Raw genomic sequence first — 9850 nt, 5'->3', positions numbered from 1 at the left:
AAACCATGCACACACAATGAGATATAAACCATGCACACACAATGATATATAAACCATGCACACACAGATATATAAACCATGAACACACAATGATATATAAACCATGCACACACAATGAGATATAAACCATGCACACACAATGAAGATATAAACCATGCACACACAATGAGATATAAACCATGAACACACAATGAGATATAAACCATGAACACACAGAGGTATAAACCATGCACACACAGATATATAAACCATGAACACACAATGAGATATAAACCATGAACACACAGAGATATAAACCATGCACACACAGATATATAAACCATGCACACACAATGAGATATAAACCATGAACACACAATGAGATATAAACCATGCACACACAATGAGATATAAACCATGCACACACAATGATATATAAACCATGCACACACAATGAGATATAAACCACCCATACGGAAGAGGCATATATACACATATATGTAGTAAACATACATGTAGTATATGTTCATATAAGTATTTGACATATATCCACATATATATCCAGGATATATGTGCATATATGTGCATATGTATCACAATATATGAACATGTATGGAATTGGAACGTTTCATATATGGTCCATATATGTTAGTCCTATATAATTATATATGTGCATACATGTATAGATTGTATATGGACACATATGGTAATTAATTATATGTACATTTGTATGCATTGACACTATACGGACATATATGCTTAATACATATAAAACTATATATGAATAATAACTATACATACATATATGTTTTATTTTATATGAACATATATGACTATTACCTGTGTATAACTGTATGTATTTACCTGTATTCGACATATATCCACCTATATATCCAGGATATGCGTGCATATATGTGCATATATATCACAATATATGAACATGTATGGAATTGGAACGTTTCATATATGGTCCATATATGTTTGTCCTTTATAATTATATATGTGCATACATGTATAGATTGTATATGGACACATATGGCAATTAATTATATGTACATTTGTATGCATTGACAGTATACGGGCATATATGGTTAATACATATATAACTATATATGAATAATAACTATACATACATATGTTTTATTTTATATGAACATATATGACTATTACCTGTGTATAACTGTATGTATTTATCTGTATTCGACATATATCCACCTATATATCCAGGATAGATGTGCATATATGTGCATATATATCACAATATATGAACATGTATGGAATTGGAACGTTTCATATATGGTCCATATATGTTTGTCCTATATAATTATATATGTGCATACATGTATAGATTGTATATGGACACATATGGCAATTAATTATATGTACGTTTGTATGCATTGACACTATACGGGCATATATGGTTAATACATATAAAACTATATATGAATAATAACTATACATACATATATGTTTTATTTTATATGAACATATATGACTATTACCTGTGTATAACTGTATGTATTTATCTCTATTCGACATATATCCACCTATATATCCAGGATATATGTGCATATATATCACAATATATGAACATGTATGGAATGAAAACACATATCTCTTAATTAAAAGAAATATAATTTTCCAAATTATTTTTGATTGAACAACATCTCAGAAGTGAAACCCACCATAAAAATGGTTAGTTTTGTGCAAGACTTCCAGCACTACTGGATATTTTCAAGGTTAGTCCAGTGTGCATGAGATTGAAAAATAAGGGTTTTTTGACAGTGGAGTCATTAAAATGCCCCATAGTCTATATTATGGTTTTAGTGTAAACATGATATATTATATATGATTTAGAAGCTCATCGTAAAGCTGATTCCAAATATATAATTTAAAAGCTTCATAAATTAAATCCTGTGGAGTTATTAACCATATTAGATCCCTAATCTCTGCCCCAAATGCATCATGGGACTTCCATGCAAATTCTGGAGAAATGTTCACGCCCCCTCCAACCAGTCTCTCTGCTGCACCCTGGATTACTTACATGAACATAGATGATCACATGTATGAGAATACTCATATATGTTAATTGCTTATATGAGCATACCTGCTGACATATGTAAGTCTTCTATGTTAATTGCTGATATACACATATATGTAGACATATGTAAGTTTAACCCTATATGTTCAATGTGTACACAAACATATATGATTACATGTATGAGAATATCCGCATATGTTAACTGATTATATAGGCATATATGTTGACATACATAATAGTAATCATATATGTTTAATGCTTATTCGAACACATATTTTGATATGGAAGAGAATAACATATATGTGTGTTGCTTGTATTTGCATATATGCGGAAATATGTAGAAATATTTTTATATGTTAATTGCTTATATGTACATATATCTAAACATATGCGAGAATAACCCTGTATGTCCATTACTTGTATGAACATATATGATCACATGTATGAGAATACTCATATGTTAATTGCTTATATGAGCAAACATGCTTGCATATGTAAGTAAATTCTTATATGTTAATTGCTGATATGCACATATATGTAGACATATGTAAGTTTAACCCTATATGTTCAATGCTTACACAAACATATATGATTACATGTATGCGAACATCCGCATATGTTAATTGATTATATGAGCATATATGTTGACATACGTAATAATAATCATATATGTTTAATGCCTAAATGCACACATATTTTGATATGCAAGAGAATAACATATATGTGTGTTGCTTGTATTTGCATATACGCAGAAATATGTAGAAACATTCTTATATGTTAATTGCTTATATGTACATATATCTAAACATAATAGAATAACCCTGTATGTCCATTACTTGCATGAACATATATGATCACATGTATGACAATACTCATATATTTTAATTGCTTATATGAGCATACATGCTTACATATGTAAGTAAATTCTTATATGGTAATTGCTGATATGCACATATATGTAGACATATGTAAGTTTAACCCTATATGTTCAATGCTTACACAAACATATATGATTACATGTATGCGAACATCCGCATATGTTAATTGATTATATGAGCATATATGTTGACATACGTAATAATAATCATATATGTTTAATGCTTATATGCACACATATTTTGATATGCAAGAGAATAACATATATGTGTGTTGCTTGTATTTGCATACATGTGGAAATATGTAGAAATATTCGTATATGTTAATTGCTTATATGTACATATATCTAAACATATGCAAGAATAACCCTGTATGCCCATTACTTGCATGCACATATATGATCACATGTATGAGAATACTCATATATGTTAATTGATTATATGAGCATACATGCTTACATATGTAAGTACATTCTTATATGTTAATTGCTGATATGCACATATGTGTAGACATATGTAAGTTTAACCATATATGTTCAATGCTTACACAAACATATATGATTACATGTATGCGAACATCCGCATATGTTAATTGATTATATGAGCATATATGTTGACATACGTAATAATGATCATATATGTTTAATGCTTATATGCACACATATTTTGATATGCAAGAGAATAACAGATATGTGTGTTGCTTGTATTTGCATATATGCGGAAATATGTAGAAATATTCTTATATGTTAATTGCTTATATGTACATATATATAAACATATGCAAGAATAACCCTGTATGTCCATTACTTGCATGGACATATATGATCACTTGTATGAGAATACTCATATGTTAATTGCTTATATGAGCATACATGCTTACATATGTAAGTAAATTCTTATATGTTAATTGCTGATATGCACATATGTGTAGACATATGTAAGTTTAACCATATAAGTTTAATGCTTACACAAACATATATGATTACATGTATGCGAACATCCGCATATGTTAATTGATTATATGAGCATATATGTTGACATACGTAATAATAATCATATATGTTTAATGCCTAAATGCACACATATTTTGATATGCAAGAGAATAACATATATGTGTGTTGCTTGTATTTGCATATACGCAGAAATATGTAGAAACATTCTTATATGTTAATTGCTTATATGTACATATATCTAAACATAATAGAATAACCCTGTATGTCCATTACTTGCATGAACATATATGATCACATGTATGACAATACTCATATATGTTAATTGCTTATATGAGCATACATGCTTACATATGTAAGTAAATTATTATATGGTAATTGCTGATATGCACATATATGTAGACATATGTAAGTTTAACCCTATATGTTCAATGCTTACACAAACATATATGATTACATGTATGCGAACATCCGCATATGTGAATTGATTATATGAGCATATATGTTGACATACGTAATAATAATCATATATGTTTAATGCTCATATGCACACATATTTTGATATGCAAGATAATAACATATATGTGTTGCTTGCATTTGCATATATGCGGAAATATGTAGAAATATTCTTATATGTTAATTGCTTATATGTACATATATCTAAACATATGCAAGAATAACCCTGTATGTCCATTACTTTCATTAACATATATGATCACATGTATGAGAATACTCATATATGTTAATTGCTTATATGAGCATACATGCTTACATATGTAAGTAAATTCTTATATGTTAATTGCTGATATGCACATATGTGTAGACATATGTAAGTTTAACCCTATATGTTCAATGCTTACACAAACATATATGATTACATGTATGCGAACATCCGCATATGTTAATTGATTATATGAGCATATATGTTGACATACGTAATAATAATCATATATGTTTAATGCTCATATGCACACATATATTGATATGCAAGAGAATAACATATATGTGTGTTGCTTGTATTTGCATATATGCGGAAATATGTAGAAATATTCTTATATGTTAATTGCTTATATGTACATATATCTAAACATATGCTAGAATAATCCTATATGTCCATTACTTACATGAGCATATATGATCACATGTATGGGAGTACTCATATATGTTAATTGCCTATATGATCATATATGTAAATTTATATTTGGATCACATATATGATCCTCACATATATATGCATATATCTCAGGTGGGTTTGTATGCAAAGTGCATACATGTACATGTATGGTGACATATATGTGGACCTTGTGTCGGATGTATGTCCATATATGTGTATATATGCCTCTTCCGTATGGGCATGCACACACAATGAGGTATAAACCATGAACACACAATGAGATATAAACCATGAACACACAATGAGATATAAACCATGCACACACAATGAGGTATAAACCATGAACACACAATGAGATATAAACCATGAACACACAATGAGATATAAACCATGCACACACAATGAGGTATAAACCATGAACACACAATGAGATATAAACCATGAACACACAATGAGATATAAACCATGAACACACAGAGATATAAACCATGCACACACAATGAGATATAAACCATGAACACACAATGAGATATAAACCATGAACACACAATGAGATATAAACCATGCACACACAATGAGGTATAAACCATGAACACACAATGAGATATAAACCATGAACACACAGAGATATAAACCATGAACACACAATGAGATATAAACCATGCACACACAATGAGATATAAACCATGCACACACAATGAGATATAAACCATGAACACACAGAGGTATAAACCATGCACACACAATGAGATATAAACCATGAACACACAGAGGTATAAACCATGAACACACAGAGATATAAACCATGCACACACAATGAGATATAAACCATGCACACACAGAGATATAAACCATGGACACACAATGAGATATAAACCATGAACACACAATGATATATAAACCATGCACACACAATGAGATATAAACCATGCACACACAATGAGATATAAACCATGCACACACAATGAGATATAAACCATGCACACACAGAGATATAAACCATGCACACACAATGAGATATAAACCATGCACACACAATGAGATATAAACCATGCACACACAATGATATATAAACCATGCACACACAGAGATATAAACCATGAACACACAGAGATATAAACCATGCACACACAATGAGATATAAACCATGCACACACACAGAGATATAAACCATGCACACACAGAGATATAAACCATGCACACACAGAGATATAAACCATGAACACACAGAGATATAAACCATGCACACACAATGAGGTATAAACCATGCACACACAATGATATATAAACCATGCACACACAATGAGGTATAAACCATGCACACACAATGATATATTAACCATGCACACACAGATATATAAACCATGAACACACAATGATATATAAACCATGCACACACAATGAGATATAAACCATGAACACACAATGAGATATAAACCATGCACACACAATGAGGTATAAACCATGCACACACAATGATATATAAACCATGCACACACAATGATATATAAACCATGCACACACAATGATATATAAACCATGCACACACAATGATATATAAACCATGCACACACAATGATATATAAACCATGCACACACAGATATATAAACCATGAACACACAATGATATATAAACCATGCACACACAATGAGATATAAACCATGAACACACAATGAGATATAAACCATGCACACACAATGAAGATATAAACCATGCACACACAATGATATATAAACCATGCACACACAATGATATATAAACCATGCACACACAGATATATAAACCATGCACACACAATGAGATATAAACCATGAACACACAATGAGATATAAACCATGAACACACAATGAGATATAAACCATGCACACACAATGAAGATATAAACCATGCACACACAATGATATATAAACCATGCACACACAGATATATAAACCATGAACACACAATGATATATAAACCATGAACACACAATGATATATAAACCATGCACACACAATGAAGATATAAACCATGCACACACAATGATATATAAACCATGCACACACAAGGAGATATACACCATGCACACACAATGAGATATAAACCATGCACACACAATGAAGATATAAACCATGCACACACAATGAGATATAAACCATGAACACACAGAGATATAAACCATGAACACACAATGATATATAAACCATGCACACACAATGCCATTCCACTTTACATTCAGACACAATTGCAGCTGAGATCAAGTGAGAAGATGAGGAGATTGTATGTTGATAAGAGACAATCCCTTACTGTGCCTCCATATAGGCTGTACAGATGATTCCCTTCAAAAGCACACAAGAGTATGATGAGGTTGAGGTTGAGTACCTCAAAGAAGCATGTGGTAAATGAGGGTGTGACATCATTCATCATCAATACAAAACAAAGTGATGGGTGCAGTTTCTATGCAGCTTTGAATTTCTGGACACAATCCCCAAAAAATCTGGAAAATATTCACAGTCATGAAGAAAATATAATATATACTAGGGCTCCCTGCATGCACACTCGGCTGCTGCACGGCCTCGCCTGCCCTATTGGCATGCGCAACGCACAACTTCGCATCACTGATTACATCACTGTCACTGATGATGTCACAATGACTACAGTATGACATCACTGATGATGTCACAATGCCTATGACAAGAACAGTGCCTATGACATAATCAGTGATGTCATGAGGTGATTTAGGTCAATAATGATGTCACTGATGACATCAGTGATGATGTCATAGACATTATCACATCATCTGCGGGACAATATATAACTGAGCACTATGTGTTCAGTTGTTTATCTTCCAGTATGTATGTTATGTATGTATGTATGTATGTATGTATGTATGTATGTATGTATGTATGTATGTATGTATGTATGTATGTGTTATATTATGTTAAACTAGAAATCACCGTCTCGTGGTTGTATGCCTTCGGCAACAAGTCAAGTTGCAGTCTATACATCCATGTTTGTCCAGACTCATACAACCATAAATAAAATATGTGAATCCAATGGTGCAGTGGTGGCCATTCAGACTGATTGCACTTTAGGCACTGTTTGGGGGGTACCTCAACACCACGACTAATCGTTTTCAACATGGGAAATGGTTCTCCCCTAAACCTACTTTCCCAACACCCACATACCCCTCTACCCACCCCTCGAACCCAGACTCTCTACGACCTTCCCATCCCTAGGTATGGTCCCTTTTTTTTTCTTGAATCAAATTGTACATTATCAGCTTTATTTTAGCATGCAAAAGTAGCGCAAGACCCTTTCCTGGCTGTTCATTGGCTAATGAGTCACGCATTTTACCCACATGTGATATCACGTTAACGAGCATGAGATGTATACGGACGGACAACCCGAAAACATAATGCCTTCGGCCACGGCTATCGCAGAAGCATACAAAAATAAATCAGAGAATAGCTTACATGTACTCAAGTGTTTGTCTTTGTCTAACTGTTTGTATAGAAGTTGATTTATTTGAAGTTTTTGATCTGCTTGTTGGTGTCGTGGATCTTGAGATCCATCTTGTCCACTTTGTTCAGCAGAGAATCCAGGGAGGCATCTTGATCTTCAATCTCAGACTGGAGACCCAGTCCCAGGTTCTTTAGCCTGCCCAGGCCCAGACACATCTCATCTAAGTTGTTGTCCAGGGTCTGGTGAGCTGCCCTAAGGTGTTTGTTTGGATGATGGCCATTTTGCTGGGATGAGCTGTCATCTATTGATGCAGCAGCTCCGAATCCTCCCGTATCTAACTTTCTTAGGTTGGGGTGGCTGGCTTGGTACTTATCTTCATGTTCTCTGCTTTTGGATAGGGCATTCTGTAATTTGCCGCTGTAAGCACTGGGCTGTTTAGGTGGTGGCTTTGTCTCTTGCCTGCCCTTGAAGTAGTTGACAAGGCCTCCCCACACACTCTTGAGACTGTTGATGTGCTTCTGGCTGGTCTTCAGGTCTTGATCCATGTTGTCCACCATCTTCTCTGTCCTCTTCAGAGCTTCGCCCTGACGCACCAACTCCTCTGCTGTTTCAACGCCCATCTTCTCTGATTCATAGATGAGGCCAAGGGAACGCTGACTGCTGTCCACAGCAGACTGGGCTGTCCGCATCACTACCCACTTCCTCTCTGCATCACCCAACCCTCTGTCACTATTAGACCCACGCTCTTCTTCTTCATCACTATTAGACCCACGCTCTTCTTCTTCATCATCGTCACCATCTGCAAACGGGTTGTGACTTTTAGAGTAGGCCATGTTTGGCCGGAGCTGTGAGGTATTGTTGCTGCTCTATCAGCTGACTGCCTCAGTGACAGATACTTCCGCTCCAAATTTATTAACGTCAGCATGGAAGGATTTATGACATCAATGTCACAATATGTCACATTGACATCATCACTGCTTATGACATCATCAGTGTTTGTGTGTGTGCGTGTGTGTGTGTGTGTGTGTGTGTGTGTGTGTGTGTGTGTGTGTGTGTGTGTGGCAAGTACAAAACTTGCAGGCGGTCATGGCAACATTGTCTCTCATGGTGCTTCATCTCCTCCATGTCCACCTTCTCTCCCCTCTCCCTGTGTCTCTCCAGGCAGCCTCAGACAGTACTGACTGACTCTGATCTCTGACACAATGTTTTTCAATGGATTCTGGTACTATTGGGCATGTAAATAAAAAAGATACTAAAAATCTAGGAAAATCTAAATTCCGGAGGGGTCATTTTCAAGATGGCTGAATAGTGAAATGAGATATAGCTATTTTAAGCTTTAAGCTTTAAGCTTGAAAATGACCCCTTTCCTGAATTTTTCTTTTAGTATGATATTTAACATGTCCAATGCTAACAGAATTAATTTGAGAAAACCTTTTGTATGAATTT

General features: G+C 33.9%; 1 pseudogene across 1 annotated transcript; it reads right to left on the bottom strand.

The window, feature by feature from the left end:
* Nucleotides 1–8463: 8463 nt before the first annotated feature.
* Nucleotides 8464–9237, bottom strand: LOC310787931 (synaptosomal-associated protein 29 pseudogene; annotated as a pseudogene). The gene has a single exon. The product of its transcript is annotated as a synaptosomal-associated protein 29 pseudogene (transcript).
* Between the last annotated feature and the right edge of the window lie 613 nt (nt 9238–9850).

This window comes from Poromitra crassiceps, assembly GCF_964638095.1.
Source record: "Poromitra crassiceps genome assembly, chromosome: 13".
In the NCBI taxonomy this organism is placed as follows: domain Eukaryota; kingdom Metazoa; phylum Chordata; class Actinopteri; order Beryciformes; family Melamphaidae; genus Poromitra; species Poromitra crassiceps.
This window is presented reverse-complemented; position numbering and strand designations above follow the sequence as displayed.